This window comes from Martes martes (genome assembly GCF_963455335.1).
Source record: "Martes martes genome assembly, chromosome: 5".
NCBI classification, from domain to species: Eukaryota; Metazoa; Chordata; class Mammalia; order Carnivora; family Mustelidae; genus Martes; species Martes martes.
Window position 1 is genome coordinate 77951522 of NC_137892.1, and position 20614 is coordinate 77972135.

The following is a 20614-nucleotide window of genomic DNA, read 5'->3' on the forward strand; positions in this document are numbered from 1 at the left end:
GTAGAGGAAGAGGATTGCTACAACTTCTGTTGTGTGCTCTGTTCCCCTGACCCTTGGCTGAGATACTTAGGGACCAAAACAAACAAACAAGCAAACAAAACCTCAGGTATCTCTTCCTAAAGAAAATTCATTTGGACTGAGGCAACAGAATCAGCAGAGAAATCTCACTTGCAGAAATGGCAAGAAAGGGAAAGAAGACATGTCTGGTGAGGGAGACAATTATCTTGTATTTGAAATGAATTTAAAAGGCTTAATGTTTGTGTTAGCCCTATAGGACTTAAAAAATAAGTATCTTGCCTAGCCAGTATTGGTGAAAAGGGAAGGGACTCTCTTTCCTTGTTAAATTATTTATTAACCTTAACCTTCTAAGAGAATCTGATCGTTAGGAGATGATAAGTGGGAATGCACAATGGGGTGAGAAAAAAAAATTGCTTAGCCACATTCGTATAACCAGCACCCAGATCCAGAAATAAAACATGACCAAAGATACCCTTTTATCTTCCATTCAGTCACTATGCTTCCAAAGATAACCACCATCCTGACTTCCAAGAGCATAGATTTGTTTTGCCTGTTTCTGAACTTTTTTATGAATGAAATTATCCAGTATAAACTCTTCTTTTTTGGCTTCTTCCTATCGATATTGTGATAGTAATATTCATCTATATTGTTTTGTGTGTTTGTAGATTGTTCATTCTCATGATTATATTTCATCAAGTGAATATATTGCAAATTACTTGTTAATTTGTTGATGGTTAGTTGGGTATTTTAGTTTGAGGCTATTATGAATAGAGATGCTATGAACATGCTAGGATATGTCATTTGATAAACAAGTGTACATGGAGTATGTGTAAGTTTGTGTGCATACACATATGGTGGGTATATCCTGAAGAGTAGAATTTCTGGGTTGCCATTTATGCATGTTTTTAAATATCACCAAATAAGTTCCTAAAGTGATTGTACAATTAACATAATTCCCAAAGCGGTGTTCTGGTTCTCCACCTCTTTGACAAAGGGCAGGCCATTCATTTTCAATGACAGCATCTTTTTTTTTTTTTTTTAATAAACATATAATGTATTTTTATCCCCAGGGGTACAGGTCTGTGAATCGCCAGGTTTACACATTTCACAGCACTCATCATAGCACATACCCTCCCCAATGTCCATTTCCCCACCACCCTCTCCCGTCCCCCCTCCCCCCAGCAACCCTCAGTCTGTTTTTTGAGATTGAGTCTTTTATGGTTTGTCTCCCTCCCAATCCCATCTTTTCATTTTTTCTTTTCCTACCTCCCCCCAACCCCCCCCGCCTTGCATCTCCACTTCCTCATATCAAAGAGATCATATGATAGTTGTCTTTCTCCGATTGACTTATTTCGCTAAGCATGATACCCTCTAGTTCCATCCATGTCGTCGTAAATGGCAAGATTTCATGTCTTTTGATGGCTGCATAGTATTCCATTGTGTATATATACCACATCTTCTTTATCCATTCATGTGTTGATGGACATCTAGGCTCTTTCCACAGTTTGGATATTGTGGACATTGCTGCTATAAACATTCGGGTGCACGTGCCCCTTCGGAGCACCACGTTTGTATCTTTAGGATATATACCCAGTAGTGCCATTGCTGGGTCATAGGGTAGCTCTATTTTCAGTTTTTTTGAGGAACCTCCACACTGTTTTCCAGAGTGGTTGCACCAGCTTGCCTTCCCACCAGCAGTGTAGGAGGGTTCCCCTCTCTCCGCATCCTCGCCAGCATCTGTCATTTCTTGACTTGTTAATTTTAGCCTCAATGACAGCATCTTAATAAATAATTATCTAGAAGATGGATATTCTGATTTACAGGACCACTTTTTCCAGGAATAGTGAAGCATTTACATTCTACTTCTCCTCATGATAAATAATACACACCTATGAAAGAGTGTCCCTAGTAGAAAACTTGACTAGCTGTGCAGAAAGAGAATTGACCCTGTCTTTGATCCATAATCAATTTAAATCTGTAATCTTATTCTTACATTTTATTCAGATTCATTTGTCAACCCAATAACTATTGTGAGCAAAACCAATTAATAATCTTTTATTCTATTTTAAAATGACCATCTCCTGCTTTTAGTTCTAACTGTGTATCCTATGTTCATATTAAAGATTTGTCCATCCCATAAATTATTTCTTGGAAAGCTTGTTTTTTACTTTTCCTGAGCCAAATTAACCTTTGTAAACACACTAGTGAATACATAGGCGATGCAAGTCATGATACAGTGTATTCTTTTTATTCTTTTTCTTCTTTCGTTGTCTTTACTTATTTATTTTTAATGTCAAAATTTATTTATTTACTTATGTATTTATTTATTTAATGTCAAGATTCTGGTGACATATAATCCTCTTTTGTATGTCATCCCCTCCAAAGCTCATCATAAGCTGATTTATGATACCAGTCTGACTTCTGGTACATCAAGTAAGTAAGCTGACCCAGGTTCAGTTTGTACCATGTCAAAATGTGATCATTAATTTTAGATGATGACTGGAGAAATTTAGCATGTGTAATAACTGTGGGTCCTATTTCTTGAAGCTTTCAAAATCCAATCCTAAATCTCTCTAATTGATGGCATATTCTGTAGAAAAAAAAGGAAAGTTAAGGCAGTATAAATACATCCTGGGGGGTTCATGATATGAAACAATGTTTACTTTGTTACCAGACAGTTTAAATCATGAACTTTGAAAAGAGACTTTCTACATAAGGTCATCTGACTTGAAAATTCAGACACTAAGATTTATAAGGATTTATAAGTATATAAGTATATTTATAAGTATATAAGTATAAATCCTTATACTAAGGATTTATAATGTTCTCTTTTCAAATTTTAATCTCTACCTTAGTGGGCTCCTGAAGTTGTTCTATTTGAGCTTCACTTTTAGATTCCTCAGAAATGAGGTTCTACTAAAAATATAATCCTTAGGGGCACCTGGGTGGCTCAGTGGGTTAAGCCGCTGCCTTCGGCTCAGGTCATGATCTCAGGGTCCTGGGATCAAGTCCCCCATTGGGCTCTTTGCTCAGCAGGGAGCCTGCTTCCCTCTCTCTCTCTGCCTGCCTCTCTGTCTACTTGTGAACTCTCTCTGTCAAATAAATAAATAAAATCTTTTAAAAATATATATATAATCCTTAGAACCAACGTTTCTCAGTGCCTAAAACTCCCTAGGTCCCACTGGAACTCTTAATGAATTCTTCCAGGTCACTAAAATGTAGTTACCAGTATATATCAGATAGCAGCTTAGCATAGCTAATCATTTTGTCAGTGAAAAATAAAAATGTATTATTGAGCCTTGGTAAATAGCCCACAGAATTCATTTTAACCCACCAAATATTTCAAACTATCAAATCTTTTAGCAAAACTTCTAAGGAAAAACTGTTTTCAATTCCCTATTGTCCTACCTCTTGCCAGGAGTGACCATAAGATATGAAATATCCAAATTCAAACCGAAAGGGGAGTGCTAAGGATAAGGATCATCTTTTAAGTAGAAGAGCACCCGAATAGTCATCAAATACAGTTGGGTCCAGCAGGCATGATAGCATTCAGCCTCTATTGGGGAACTTATTCTGAGAGAGTGATTTATAGAAGAATCTGACAGGGGGGGAAATACTACTTTGGAAAATAAAATAAACAAAGGACATGATTGTTCAGCCTTTATTTTTATCTTAGATTTTTCCTTTCTTCTTTAAAGATTTTATTTATTTAAATATTTATTTGTCAGTGAGAGAGAGAAAGACAGCACAAGTAGTGGGAGAGACAGGCAGAGGAAGAAGCAGGCTCCCCACTGATCAAGGAGCCCAATGTGAAACTTGATCCCAGGACCCTGGATCATGACCTGAGCCTAAGGCAGAGGCTTAACAAACTGAGCCACCCAGGCATCCTTCGTTTTACTATATTTAAATGAATATATAGCTTATGCTCAATATCAGAACCTGAAGAACTGACACTTCTTCTGAAAAGAAGAGGGCAGTTTGTTATTAAATACTAAATACCATGCCTTAGGCTGTCCTTCTAAAAACTAGATGCACACATATCTTTTGGGGATCTTGTTAAACTGCAGACTCTGAGTAGGTCAAGAGTAAGGCCTGAGATTCTGCATCTCCACCAAGCTCCAAGATGGTGTTAATGCTGCCGTTCTTTGGACCCCAGTATGAGTAGAAAGGATTTAGGGGATAGGCACAAAGGAGACATCCCCCACTGAGAGTCCTTCCCGGAAGGATTAATACTGTCACCATCTTGGTGAAAAACAAGAAGACTCAGCTGGAGTGAATGCACATGATGTGGATCCCATCAAGCTGATAGTCTTCCCACCCACCCTGTGTCATTAGATGAGGGTTCCCTCTGCATTATCAAGAGTAAGGTCAGGCTGGGGCATCTGGTCCACAAAAAGATCTGTACCACCGTTGCCTTCACACAGGTTAACTCGGGAAACACAGGAACTCTGGCTAAGGGGTAGAAGCCATCAGGACCAATTATAAAGACAGATATAATGAGATCTGCCATCACTAGGGAGATAACGTCCCGGGTGCAAAATCAGAGGCTCACAGTACCAAGTTGGAAAAGGCAAAGACTGAGGAAGTAGCCGAAAAACTAGGTTAAAGTGTATGCTGTTGAGTTTTCTGTACATAAAAGTAATAAAGATCCTCCTACCAAAAAAAAAAAAAAAAAAAAAGTAAATTTTTAAGATAGAGTAAATCTTGCAAGTAAAATAAAAATGTCTACTTCCGTGTGTAATCAGTCAAAATTTAATTATGATCCCTCATAGAATCCAGAAGTAATCCTCTTTGTTGTTAGTATAGTAGACTTGATGACATAATGCACTGATATACAACCAAAATATGTAGACACTGAAAATGAATCATGGGAACTTTTGTAAATGCTTGAAATAAATACATGTCTACAGCTTTTAATGGTGTACTCTAGGTTCAATAGATTGAAATAATCTTCAGATGACACCACTGACAGGGAAGATGAGACAGAAAGATTGAAAATTTAAGCTGTTTTATTTTTCGAGATGTTCAGAAATGAGGTTGCCAGAACATTTTCTTTCCCTTGAATGATTTAAACCACTGAAAAGAGCCTTGAGACATAGCTGAAGTAAGAGTTTAAGAGACCGAGTCTGGAGGCTGGCGCCATCCACCAATATTGTTTCCATCCTCAGAGAAGAATTTGTAATGCTTCTGAGAAAGCTGACGAGTATCCTATACCACCAGAAATATCAGGAAGTTTGTGTTAAAAACTTAGTGACCACTTTTCAAGCACTTTTACACATCTTTTACTGTCAGTGACAGTGAACTATGGGGAGACGAGAAGGCATGAGCTAGGACCTTTTTTAGTTTCCCTTGACTTATAATGAAAAGTAAGGGATGAGTAAATAGCTGGAAGGGATCTTTATTATAACACCTGTAGAAAGAAATCCTTTCCATGGATTATTTTGTATATCGTAGGAAGACCTAATGTTAGTTTTCATATTTAAATCCAATATCAGACTTGCTCTACTTACTATTTATTGTGTAACTCACCACACAAAATATACTTTCCCATTTTTGATATAAATACTCTTTATTATCATAGTGATGATGTCCCAGCACACAATATTTATTGAGGTTATTTTTTATGGTAATCATAATATGAACTATTCCAGTTTTTGCTTGGAATGGCAGCAGTCAGCACTATTAGATTTTCACTCTTATCTTGGCTCATGATACAATATCAGGCAAGTAAACTTAACTTCCATAGACCTCAGCCTCCTCATGTGAAATTGAATGTATAAACTATACAATTACTATATCTTTTTAAGTTTATAGAAATAGCATTATGGAATTATAAAAAACTTTAAGTGACCCAGGGTATTTGCCTAAATATTTCTTCATAACCAGGCAGGTATTCATGATATTAACACCAAACTCAGGAAGGATAAGAGAATTATCAATGAATAGTTCAGTGTCCCTGTGAGCTTATATGCAATTCATTCATTCATTCAACTAATGTATGAGGATGTATAATCTGCTAGACACATGAAGCCCTACATCTTATGTGTTCAATTCTGATATATATTGCTTAAATCAGGGGTTGACAGACTTTCAAAAGTGGCCCTATTGATAACATTGTTCTTCTGAACAATAGTAGTTATTCTTTTGAATGCTGATAAGTGCAAGCAAGAGGATAGATGTGAAAATGAAAACTAGTTTCTTACCTTAAATTGTATATTCTGGTGTTCTAAGAAAGAAACCTCCCTGATGCTGGATTCCTGTGAAATCAGCTGGCTATTTACTTGTCTAGTTGATTCTACCAGTTTATGTGCAACTACTAGTGAGTTAAACTCTGTAACATTACAAAAACAAAAGTTTAGATACTACCAGGATAAATTTGATCATTTTAATGTTTCAGTTTAACAAATGAGAGAAACAAAAAGGATGAGTAAAAAGCATATGAAGAAACAAATCCAAATATGATAATTCACAGTTCAAAGGAGAAGGTGTCTATCATCTCTCAAGAAGTAGCAGACCACAAAATAATCACATTAAAGATGAATGCAAGTTCTGGAAGAAATGATGCTAGTAAAAGGCACCATATGGTATAGATTCTGGGATTTGTCAGAGATGAGGAAAGAAGCTGAGCCTTTTCCTGGTTGGGTCTTCTAATAAAATAAAATGAGAGTTTATGCTAAGTATAAACCTAGGTATTTACAAAGTTTTTTTCCCATTAAGATCTTCAGAGATATCTCAGTCCTAAGAAATATTGGCATTGCTTCTAAGTACCTAATTCAGGTTAGATAGCAAATCATATCTAGAAAGAGTGTTTAGAACATCACGCATTTAAAGTGAGGAGTTTAACCTCATGGGTGAGCCGAGACTCCTGAGTTCAGATCGTGGCTATTCCCCTTATGGGTTGTATGGCATTTGTGAAGCTTCTTGAAGGGACTCTGTTCAGTTGACTCTGCACCGACATCATTGTCTGCTGTGAGTATTAAGTGAGGTGATGCACGCATCACCCTTAGACCACTGTGACGCATAGAAGCCGTCTGTTTATGTCAGTTATCATTACTTGCAAGAATAAGCTACATATTTCTTTCTGCTGAAGGCGAACTTAAGTGTGAATAGCAAGCTTGTCTATGGAACAAGAATGATTCTCTGCCTTCTGTTCTGTAGTGCCCATTATTTTAAAAAAGAGAAATAACAATCATCAACCTCCGACCCTTTAAAAAGTGGGATTTAGGGGAGCCTGGGTGGCTCAGTCCAGTAAGCGACTGCCTTCGGCCCGGGTCTTGATCCCCGGGTCTGCTTCTCCCTCTTCTCTCCCTCTCCCTGCTTGTGCTCACTTGTACTCTCTCTGCCAAATAAATAAATAAATCTTTTTTTTTTCAAGTGGGATTTATACCATACATTCTTATGTGCATTTGTGTGTATGTTTGGATGTGTGTGTGTGTGTGTGTGTGTGTGTGTGTGTGTGCTGGTGTACATACATTCATACATACATACACATATACCACTGCCTGGGAAATTGGATTTCTTGTATCTATTAACTATTCTGAAATGTCGGGACCTGGTCAGATGTTATGTATGCCAATGGTATTTATTTACAGAATTTATTATTTTTTTTACATTTCAAATTACTGTTATTGCTTTTTCTACTTGCAAATCAATTACAATAACTTGTTGGCTTCAGCGAATTGAGTTATGATAAAGGACTCTGGGGTTTCATCTCAAGTAGTAATAGGAGCCCATCTACAACTAAGCTCTTCAGTGGATTTAAGGTACTTAACTATCATTGAATGAGCCTATAGATCACCCAGTATTCACATCACAATATGGTATTCTCTTTCTCCATTCTGCCTTGCAAATGCAATAGATCTATGTATCAGTGTATCTTGTATCTGTGTAGGAAAATGACCTCCAAAGAAAGTTGATTGCTAATCTAGACCTGGGCTGTCCAGCAAGATAGCCACTAGCCCCAGAGCACTTGAACTGTGGCTAATCCATCTGAGATGTGCTATAGGTGTAAAATGCAGAGATTTCAAATATGAACAAAAGTGAAAAATACATTAGTAGTTTTTATTAAGATTACATGTATGTAATAATATTTTGCACATATTGGGTTAAATAGCATATATTATTAAAATTAATTTTGTGGGGGGCACCTGGCTGACTCAGGCAGTAGAATGTGTGACTTGATCTAGGGATTGTGTGTTTGAGCCCCACATTGGGTATAGAGATTATTTAAAAATGAAATCTTAAAAAAATTAATTACAAAAAAGTTAATTTCACCTGGTCTTTAAAAAACTGTAATATGAAAAAAAACTGTAATATGGCTTTTAGAAAATTTAAAATTTTGTGTATGGTCCCCATTCATGGTTCCCATTATATTTCTGTTGAATAACACTGATCTAGGCAGAATTGACAAGAGAAAACAGCTAAGAAAATAATTCTTAGAAAAATGATTAAAAGTATAAAATTTAAAGTGATAAATAACAATAAATTCTATGAACAAGTCCACCATAGTCAACAATATGCATGTCCCCCCCCAAAAAAAGATTTTTTTACGGTAATTTTGTAATACTTCATGTAGTGTTCCAGTCGGTGCAAAATTGTTGACCAAGTGAGAATTGAAACGTTAGCAAACTGGAGCTGTTAATGGAAGTCAGATTCTAGGAAAGGCAAGAAAACTGAAAACATTTCTATAAAGTGATGGGGTGAAAGCAGCAATGAGAGTATTTATTTTAATAAATTTTCTAAGAGAAAACTGTATCTTATGGTGATATTTGTGAATTTGGGGATTTTTGAAGATGTCAAGGATATAATGTGGTTTTCCCCAGCATTTTTAAATTTTATAACCTTTTTTTTAACCTCAAGACATCAAAGCTTAGAATACACTAGTCCCCTCCTATCTGTGGGGGATATGTTCCTAGACTCCCAGTGGATGCCTGAAACCACAGATAGTACAATGCCCTAAGCATACTGTTTTTTTCCTATAAATACATACCTGTGATGAAGTTTAATTTATAAATTAGGCACAGTAAGAGATGAACAACAGTAAAAATAGAATAGAGAAATTATGACAATAAACAGTAATGAAAATAATTCAAAAGTTTATTTTTATACTGTACTCACCCTTCCTGTGATGATGTGAGGTGATAGAATGCCTATGTGATGAGATAAAGTGAGGTGAATGATGTGGGCATTGTGATGTAGAGTTAGGGTTAGGCTACCATTGACCTTCTGAAGACATGTCAGAAGACGGGTCATCTGCTTCTGACTGTAGTTGGCCAGAGGTAGCAAAAACTGCAGAAGGAAAAACCATGAATAAGGGTGGGGCTACGGTACTGCATTAACTCTTTCAACGTTGCACAGCAATGTTGAGCTATAATAGGAACCCATACCTGTGGGATTCCCAGGCTCCTCTGACAAAACATATCCCTGAGACCTTGGTCCCCGGAACTACTCTGCAAAATAATGCTTTTATGCTCAAATAGTTTTCAGGAAAGCTGCATATTCTGTTTCCCTGTGGAATATTATCCATTCCTTGGCATATTAAAGGCACTGGGAAGTCCTGAAAATCTATTGAACTTTGTTACATTTTTTTCTCAAACTTATTTTATCACAGAATCCCCTTCCCCTTCACATGCATTTATGTATCACATATCTATCTGTACATGCCAGAACTCATCTAGAGAATACAACTTGGAAATACTGAAATATATTCAACTGCTTCCTATTATCTGTCATTGTTGATTTTTATTATTAATTGCAAGTGAAGGTGACTGAGAAAATATAAAATGTTCAGGAAGATACATCATGTGATGTTCAGATGGCTCACTTCTAGCTTGATCACAGAATCAAACCTGATATTTAAAAATACACTTGGGTGCATTTCTTAGTTATTATATTCACAGTGTGTGATCCAGAGAGATTCAAAGAAAGCTATGTTTAGACTCATCACTGTCTCAGAGTCTGTTTTCAGTGGACGTAGGGTAGGGTTTGCTTCTAATAAAATTACACTTCTGAGAACGAACTTGGGATGTGGAGAAGCATTGGCAACATAACAAATATATCATTGCCATCAGAAATGTAATGGTCCCACAGTTGGTACTGATTACCTAGGTAGACAAAATCTCATAATGTATTTCCTATTTTTTATTTATGACTTTTTTCTAGAAATTGTGCTAATAATGCCATTAAGGATCATGAAAACAGACTATTGTCAAGAGTTCCTACAGCAGTGAGAAATTTGAAAGAGTTCAAACAAAAAGCAAAACCGTGTTACTTAGCTTTTTTATATTTGGAAATCGAGCATTTCTAAGAGGCCCTTCTGTCTCTGGGATCTCAGAAGCTGCATACTTACCTAGAATTCCTTATTAGTCCTGATCACATTCCTATCCTGTCTACCTGGCTTAGATTATCTTGGGTTCAGAACATGATCCTCCAGCGTCCTCCCAAAAAGAAACAATTAGGAACACAGTGGTAACAGAGTTCAAGTGTTAATGACATGCATTCTTCCAGCCCTGCTTCACCTGACATTCTTTTTTTTTTTTTTTAATTTATTAATTTGACAGACAGAGATCACAAGTAGGCAGAGAGGCAGGCAGAGAGAGAGAGGAGGAAGCAGGCTCCCCGCTGAGCAGAGAGCCCGATGCGGGGCTGGATCCCTGGACCCTGGGATCATGACCCGAGCCAAAGGCAGAAGCTTTAACCCCCTGAGCCACCCAGGTCCCCCTCACCTGACATTCTCTTGAGATAACAAGCTCCTTTAGATTTGACACTTCAGTGAATCCTGAAATACACTAAACAAGGATATGAGATTACTGAGCCCTTGGTTTCCTTGTGCAAAATGTAGTTCACTGAGAAGACTATTTCCACCAAGCCATAGGTTATAATACAGCAGAGCATCTTTACACTCATGAAAGACTGATGGGGATTGAGAACCTAGATGCTCACTTGGGTGCTGTTTGTACTGCACCATATGGCCTTGGATCCTTATCCTTGTTGCGGTGAAATAAAGCTATTTTTGTCTTTCCTCATCAGATCACAGGTTTTCTGTGAGGGTCAAATGAGATTTGTTTGTGAAATAGTATAGGAGTATTAAGTTTTATCATATGATGCAACCTTTGCTGGTGGGCATCACAGATTATGGAACCTTAAAGAATCCTTGAGAGATTGTCTTAAACATTCACATGAAATTATATATAAGACCAGTGGTTCTCCTGATTTTTAACCTATGAAATTTCCATGTCTCTTCCTCACAACATCCCTCCCCGCTACCAAAGAAGAGTAGTTTAGAGTAATGTGTTGTGTAACATGAATGAAGATGGAAATGGAGGTGCAGGGTAAGCAAGTCCAGAAGATAGAGGATTCTCATGCCATTCCTAGATTTGAGCTAATCATCCTATGATCTCTTAAAATTTCTCTGGGCCCTCTCGGAATTGCCTAAGAATCACTTTGGAGGCAGAAAAAAAATAACTTTATGAAATCCATTTGAATGTTCTGGTAGAATCGTGTTCATCCAAGAGAGGCATAGTCCTGGTCTCTGGAGTTAGACCAGGTTGTTCTGTTGCCTATTAGCTGATTTCTTCACTTACTAGCTGTGAACCCTCTCTCTGCTTCAGTGTCCCCATCTGTAAATGGAAATAACAGTAGTACCCAACTCATAAAGTTTCTGTGGAAATTAGTGAGAGAGTATTGTAAAATGCCTAATACGGTGCCTGGCATATGGTAAGTACCCCACAAACATTAGATGTTTACTACTTCTGCTGCTGCTGTTTGCAACCATCATCATTAAAGAGGGGGATTTATTAATGCCCTTCACTTGTACTAATTCCTTTAAAAAATACCAGTAGCGGGGCGCCTGGGTGGCTCAGTGGGTTGAAGCCTCTGCCTTTGGCTCAGGTCATGATCCCAGGGTCCTGGGATCGAGCCCCGCATCGGGCTCTCTGCTCCGTGGAAAGCCTGCTTTCTCCTCTCTCTCTGCCTGCCTCTCTGCCTACGTGTGATCTCTGTCTGTCAAATAAATAAAATCTTAAAAAAAAAGAATAAAAAAAAATACCAGTAGCTCCATTAAGAGAATATAAAAGCACTAGCAATAATTATAAACAACAATATGCTCTTGGCTACTAAATTCTGCTCTAACAAAACTGCAAATTTTAAAAAATGTTCTATGTATTATAAAAATGAATAGGAAATGAATAATGGCTATGACCTCTTTTTTTGGCAAGCCAACACTTCTGTATTCAGGGTAAAGACAAGTTTATGTAGATGATATTTTTTCAAGATACTGTTTAGGAAACAAAATAATTAACATTGGGTAAACTCAAGATATTATTCACCAAGTCTGTGATTATACTTGAAGAGAGTAACTTTGATTCTAAGGGTCCTAAATCTCTTATATTTTCTTTTTACTCAAAGAATAGTAGTCTACCATAACTTCTGAAGTTCTCAATACATACCAATGAACAAATGAAATTCATACTTTTCTGTTTATTTTTTCAGAATATTAAAATTAATATTCTTGATGATTAGAAGAGCACTTTTTTAAAATTTTATTTTATTTTTTCAGTGTTCCAAAATTCATTGTTTATGCACCACATCCAATGCTCCATGCAATCCACGCCCTCCTTAAAACCCACCACCAGGCTTACCCAACCCCCCACCCCCTCCCCTCCAGTACCCTCAGTTTGTTTCTCAGAGTCCACAGTCTCTCATGGTTTGTCTCCCCCTCTGATTTCCCCTTACTCACTTCTCGTCTCCTTCACCCAATGTCCTCTGCGTTATTCCTTATGCTCCACAAGTAAGTGAAACCATATGATAATTGACTGTCTCTGACTTATTTCACTCAGCATAATCTCCAGTCCTGTCCATGTTGATACAAAAGTTGGGTGTTCATCCTTTCTGATGGAGGCATAATACTCTGTTGTATATATGGACCATATCTTCTTTGTCCATTCGTCTGTTGAAGGGCATCTTGGCTCTTTCTACTGTTTGGCAACTGTGGCCATTGCTGCTATGAAGTGTGCTTTTAACAGCATTTTAGAATTTTAAAAATTTTGTTTAGTAACAGTATTGCTTGAATATGTAATTTTAACAAAATTCCTATCGAATGTATTCAGTATAATCAGCAAGTACCAGGAAAATATTTAGCATAAATAATGTAAAACTTAACAAAGATTACATGCCCGCTTCAAATATATAATAAAGATGAGCTACATCTTAACGATGGAGAAAATCAGGCTCCTAAAACCTATAAACCCTTAATGAATCCAGTCACTCATGTGCTTGCCTCATATAGGTGCAACTTATTCTAAAAATAATTGGAAGATAACTATCAACTTTTATTATAACATAAAGGGAAGACATTTCACTTTAATGATATTTTTCTAGGTGATATCTCAAGGTAGGACAGGCTAGATTCCCACTCCAACTTTAGATAGGCTGCTAGATTTTTAAAGATAAGATTCTTATTTTTTAGATCCATATTTTTAAAATACAATTTATTGTCTCCCCCTTTTGTTTTTTATTTTTAAATTTTAATATAGCTACCCATAGAACTAATACAATTTTTTAAAGATTTTATTTATTTGTTTGTCAGAGAGCGAGAGTGCTTGTGTGCAAATTCGCACATGCACAAGCAGGGGGAAGTGCAGAGGCAGAGGGAGAAGCAGGTTCTTTGGAGGGGTCCTGGGATCATGACCTGAAACAAAGGCAGACGTTTAACTGACTGAGGCATACAGGGGTCCCAGGACTGATACAATGTTGATGTACCAATCTCTGAAATAACGTTTCAAAGAATCCTACCTAGAAGAGCTTTCAGGAATGGATCAGATTACTGGAACAGGTGGGATTGATGATTAGTTTTTTATTTCACTCTGTAAAAGATCCCCTGTGAAAATGGGACACTGCCATTCACAAATATTACACCTAACTCTTTTGGCTGTTAAAACATGAAAACTAACAGAAGCTAGTTTAAAAAGCATGCCCATTTGATTTACCCAGGATTTGGGTGGGGGTGGTGCGTGGGTTCAACAGAGCAACTGAGGCAGGCAGCTTGCTTTTGACATCCTCTTTTCCCTTCTCCCTTCCATGCCCCCTGCCCACCTCCATGTCCTCAAAGCTGAAGCCGTTCTTCTTCCTGTATAGTCACTAGCAGAATCTGCTGACCATAAATTGTAAAAAAAAAAAAAAAAAAAAGATGAAGACTAAAATGTGTAAATAAATCATTAGACGCGAATTAGTGCTTTTTTTTCTTCTCAGGAGCATTTGCATGCTCACATGAACTGAGCCCTGAGTAAACAGACTACATCCCTAATGGGGCTGCGGCCTGGGTCAGGCACACAGAACATCTCTGTGGGCAGCAGCCTTGGCGGGCATGCCAGATAATCATCTAGGAGTAGGCTGATACGCTGAAGATGGAAAAAAACAAGAAGGAAAGAAGGCCAAAACAATTAAAGACAACATGATTTTAGTGTATTAAGTCCATTCTATAGGCCTGGCCTTGTGCTGGGCATTTTCAGTGGTAATTTGACTAATCCTCACAACAGTTCTGAGAAGTGGGCACTATTATTACACACATACCTTTTGTTAACAGCTCTGAAAACAGAAGTCATGTGGGTAAGGGGCCTGCTGAAGGTCATGGCTCATGAGGAGCGAGGGGGCTGAGATTTGAACCTTGGGATACCTCTCTCTGCAATTAAACTCTTATGGACTATACCTGCTTCTGACAACAACCACCAAAAATACATTTCCAAAAATATGATAATAGAGATAAAGAGAAATAATCCAAAAATAGCTCTGTTGAGGTTACTGATGGAGAGGCAAAAAGAAATATAAGTTTCTCCACCCCCCACTCCCCCCGCAAGGGTTCCCTCTGAGGATCACTTTCCCTGGCTGTCTGGCTTTGTGAAATTATACCTTCCCTGGTGACTGGCAGCTGAGTGTGCCCTTCTTTCTGTCAAGGGCAGCTTAAAGTTCATGGCAGAGTTTATTTGAAGCTTGTGGGTACCAATTCCAGGCAGCAAGATACTACTTTCAGAAACTAAATTAGCTTTCTTCAGAGTCACAAGAAAAAGCAATACAACAAAATTGATTACCTTAAGGTGCCTTCCCAGTTATTTTATTGCCTCTGGAGCCCATTTGTTCTCCCAGTGGTGTCACTGTTACAGAAGCTAGTCTCTTCTGTATTCTCATTTTATGAATTGGGATCATCTGAATATAGTCATAGTCATCTAGTCTAGACCATTTTTCTCAGAATTACGGAGATGGAGAACATTCCAAACCATACTTGTTCCAAACAGCAGGGAATGGCTTCAGTATTTATTTTTGGAATCTTTTGAACTATTTCTATTGTTTGTGTGAATACCGCATTGATTGTAAGCCTGCTTCTATCTATTCATTAATAAGGATATGGGAAGCTTATGATAAGACCAAGGCAGTCTGCTATCATCTAGTTTTTCCTGTTTCCACTTTCAGGCATTTCCCCCATCACAGAAAGGTAGGTGTTAAAGAAGCAATTTTTCTTTTTCCCTGAGAGGGAGACACTTGGAATGGTACCACAGAATCTTTAAAAAGAAGAAGGGGGGCGGGGGGAAGCCCTCATTATTATTCTACTTGTGTCTTTCTTTTTTTAAGTTGATCTTCGGGTAAAAATGATGAATGCATCTTTTATGGTTCAACTCCATTTACAGTCACTGAGCATTGACCTCCCCTCCCCACCTTATGGGGGCAGAAAGTATGTTTCTTGAGTAACAAAGATTGTTAGCCACCACCATGACCCTGAGCAAGACTGTGAAAAAGGTACAGTTCTTCCTTGCCTTCCTCCTTTGTTCCAGGGTCTGGACACTTTGCAATCTTTACAGGTTTCTTCTCTGCAAAATGCGTGTTCTACTGTCTGAAGACTCCTACTATTATCTGATTCCCATGTTCTCAGTCCAGGAAGACAGTTTGAGCCCTTTACTGCTGGTAAACATATAGAGCACTTATATTATATTATCCTGGCCTGGGCTGGGCTCTCAGAAAACATTGGTGAATGAAGCAGGCATGGTTTCTGCCCTCACAAGCCTGACAAATGAGTAGGGAGGACAAACATTAAATTTGTCATACCAAAATTAAATGCATAATCAGATAAAGCACATCAAAGGAGAAGTAAAAAGCCCAAAAGATTTTATAAAGGGGAGAACCATTTAATATGGGGTCAGAAAATCAATGCTTATGGGAGGAAATAATATAAAAGCTAAGAAATGAAGGGTGAATAGGAACTACCCAAATGAAAAACAGAAGACAGAGTGTTTTAGAAAAGGGAAAAAATACCTGCCAGTAACATTTCAAGAAGAGGTGGGAAGAGCAGGGTAATTTCCATTATTTTTACTAATGAGGGACTGACTCACCAGTTTATCTCTTCTATAGATGATATGCATACAATGTAATTAATAGAATATAAGAAGGGATTTGTTTCAAGGAATAAGGAAGTGAGGAGAGAGCCTCATTAATGTTATACACCCCTGTTAATAGCATCCTGCTCTCCTCCCTGTAAACCTCAGTTAAACCAATGGTGGTGTCAAGGAGTTGCTGTAAGGTACTGGTTTTCCCGGGGTGCTAACAACTAACATAAACATGTAAATGCCAAAAAAAAAAAAAAAAAGTAAATGCCTTGCAACCAAGGTGCTTGCTATGCAAACACAACTTCAAGGAAAGTCCTCCAGGTCAGCTCCTCCCTCTTGTTTCCTCTAATTCCTCATATTGAACTACTTTTGTCAGACAAGTTACCAGCCTTTTTTTTTTTTTTTTAAGATTTTATTTATTCATTTGAGACAGAGAGAGGCAAAGAGAGCAAAAGCAGTGGGAGAGGCAGGAGAAGGAGAAGCAGACTCCCCACTGAGCAGGGAGGCTGACGTGGGGCTGGATCCCAGGACCTGGAGATCATGACCTAAGCGGAAGGCAGAGGCTCAACCATCTGAACCACCCACATGGCCCCCCCTGCCAAGTTACCAGTCTTACAAGGCTATCAGACCTATGGAGAAAGGACACTATTCAGTTTGAAACTGCTCGGAGACATAATGATTCTGTGCATTTTATGTGTAAATTTTGTCCCCGAAAGAGCCCTAGAACTAGCATTAAACATATGAGGGTATCTATTATTCAGATAAGCAGCCATATTACTTTTCAGTTTTGGTTCAGCATAAATAAGACCTGCAGGTTTAACAATTTGCATTACATCCTTAAACAATGTATTGTTTTCATTTTCATGTATTATAAATACAATTTTATATTTCTTAATGAGATTACTGTCCTGGGATTTCAGGATATGTGTAAAAAATAATTAAGACATTAAAATTAAAGATAAATTATCCCTACCAGAAATAATCTTAGCAGGTTATTGAGTATAAAAACTGGAATCAAGCAGGTCAAGGAAAAACTCCCCAAGGAGTCTTTAATTAGAACTCTTTAGGACTTGGCAGAATTGGATCCAGAATCTCTCCCTAAAAATGAACAATGCCTTGGGCCACATAAATTAGAAAATCTGAACCCTAAAACAGCGTCATAACAGCTGTTTTAATTGTTCTACTAATGAGCTCAAGAGAGGTACACTCAGCTTCCTGAATTTCTTTTATAAATGAATGATACTCTTGTCAGCTGTGGATCAGTTTTGAGGTATTCTTTTTTTTTTTTTTTTTTTTTTAAGTATTAGGTACCAAGCCCAGAATTGAGTGCAACATGGATCTTGAACTCAAGACCCTGAGATCAAGACCTGAGCTGAAATTAAGAGTCAGATGCTTAGGGACGCCTGGGTGGCTCAGTTGGTTAGGCGACTGCCTTCGGCTCAGGTCATGATCCCGGCGTCCTGGGATCGAGTCCCACATCGGGCTCCTTGCTCGGCGGGGAGCCTGCTTCTCCCTCTGCCTCTGCCTGCCACTCTGTCTGCCTGTGCTCGCTCGCTCTCTCTCTCTAACAAATAAATAAATTAAAAAAAAAAAAAAAGAGTCAGATGCTTAATTGGCTGAGCCACTGTGGCCCTACCACATTTATGAGGTATTCTTGACAAAGAACGTAAAAATAAACAAAACAGAAACAAACAGATGGACAACAAAATTCTATACCATTCTATGCCCCCTCCACTAATGAGAAGCAGATAATAATAATCCTTAAGTGAAGGCTATCAACGGATAATTCACAAGTTCCTTTTTTCCATCTAATTTTTAATTTAACTTTTTCCTTGTCTTCAGATATGTAAAAAAATAGTAATAATCCCTGAGGGAAAAGGAAGAGGATAACAAAGATTGCCTTACTGAAGAGCGATTTATGTGAAAACAGCCAGCTCACTTTCCCTTGCTTCTTTTTGACCTTGGGAACTGAATTTGTGGGTTTGTAACTGGATTTTGACTAGGAAGCACATTCTGTGGCCAAAGAAGAAAAACGCGAATTGCCAACTTTGTTGTATTCATTTTAAATATTTTTGGCTGTAAATAATGAGATACCAGGACCTCTAGTGGCTTGAACAGATAGGGGTTGCTTTTGACGAAGTGGCCACTGCAGGCATTTCAGCTGTTTATGATGTTAGCACCAAGCCCAGAGGGCCATCTATGCAGTTTTCTTGGTTGTTCTTCAGGGCAGCAAGATGCTAGTGTGGCTACAGACACCATGTTGGTGTCACATGCAGTGATGAGGAGAAGGAAAAGGACTGGGGAGGAGGGGCAGCTCTAGTTGTGTCTATTCCATTTATCAGAAACACAAAAGCCTTCCTCAAAGCCCTTAAAAGATTTCAGCTTATAGCCCATTAGCTGGAACCATACCATATGGCCATCTCTAACAGTAAGGAAATTGGAAAGTTAATATTTACTTTCTAGTCTCTATAATAAGTGCAGCAAAGATGATTGGGAGATGAAAAAGTTTATATGAACAAGACTATCAGAGGTGGCCACATTTGCTCTATATTCATATATTTCTTTCAAAGCCTTAGGTTAATTTGTTAAGGTTTCTCAAGAACAAGACGATAGAGAAGAACTAAAACCTTCATGCCAAATGCAAAGTAAACCTTGGAAAGTAGACCTTGGAACACTGAAGTGCAATGGAAGATCAACTAGAAATGATCAAAAAGTGCCTTGACACCAGATCTTACAAAACTTTAGGTAAGCTGGTCAGTAATGGACCCTAAGGATCTCTAACCCATAATGTAGATAATAAGAATATTTCTTAGAACTAGTATTTCTTAGAACTAAATACTAATTACTATTAAATTAAGTTAAATTTATTTTTTAAATTAAATTAAAAAACTAAACACTTAGAATATTTCTTAGAACTAAAGAACAGAGAGGTGAAATGGTGTGTTCCAAATCACACAGGCAGTTTTCACAAATGACACCAAAAAAATTGTGGTAAAAGATATACATTTATAAAAATACAGATAGATACAAAGTTAACAATCTGTAATTATTTAAAAATTATTTATTATAATTACAATCTGTAATTATTTAAATTATTTAAATTTTATTTAAAAATTTGTTATTTCCAGGAGAAAAATAATCAACCAAAATGACCATTGCTGTCTTTTAGTCGTTAAGCCATGATTTATGCGCTGTCTATAGGATGAACACAAGAACAAATAATAATTATTTGGGATATTTTAATCATATTATCCCCTGAAACAAATGATGGTGAATAAACCATTGGCTTTACTCAGTTCAGTCAATGGTTTATTCAGTACCACGATGCAACAAGTCTTCTCTAAAGGAGTACTTAGGATTTGGGGGGGGCGGTGAGGAAACTGGCAGAGAATGATAAATAAAATAGGAGAAGGTTGAATAGATGGGCTGTTGTTCAAGGAACTGGGAACAATTGTTTGGAAGGGTGTGTATAAGTTTGAGAAAGGTTATGCTGAAGCATACTAGCATTCATTTTAGTCTTGCAGAATGACTTCTAGAGTCTTGGAGAATGGAAGTGGAAGCAACAGACATAGGATATAGAGGTCTGTGTGTGAGTAATCCATAGTGACTGTGTTTTCCTGGAATCATAGGAAAGAAAGCTTGAAAATGGACATTTGAATTAAAAAAGGCTTTCAGTAAGGAAATGGGGAAATTAACATGGGGCATTCTGAAGAGTGGTGCTTTGTTTAAAAGATGTGTCTGTGGCTGTGGAACATGGTTTTTCTAAAAAATCAAAATGGTTCTGGGAAAAAAATATTGGTGTAGTCCTCCCTAATCCATGGTTGCCATTACCACAGTTAACCACAGTCCAGAAGCAGACGATCCTCTTTCTGACATATCTTCTGAAGGTCAGTAGTAGCCTAATGCTCTGTCACAGTGCCTATGTCATTCACCTCACTGCATCTCCTCACATAGGCATTTTATCATCTCGCATGACCATGAGAGGAAGAAGAGTATAGTACAATAAGTGAGTACAGTACAATAAGATGTTTTGAGAGAGAAATCAAGGTCACATTCACATAAGTTTTATAATAGTATAATTGTTCTATTTTATTATTGTTGTTGTTCATCTGTTACTGTGCCTAATTTATAAATTAAATTTTATCATAGGTATACATGTGGAATTCATGTATATATATATTCATGTATATATATATTCATGTACTCTCTGCAGTTTCACACATGCA

The 20614-nt window shown here is 37.5% G+C and overlaps 1 protein-coding gene across 3 annotated transcripts in view; it reads left to right on the plus strand.

Annotated features, from left to right (window-relative positions):
• PDE4D (phosphodiesterase 4D) overlaps positions 1–20614 on the plus strand; it is a gene marked incomplete at its 5' end in the record, with an annotated part of 1452651 nt that overhangs the window by 1109216 nt on the left and 322821 nt on the right. The gene's annotated exons all lie outside the window — the stretch shown is intronic.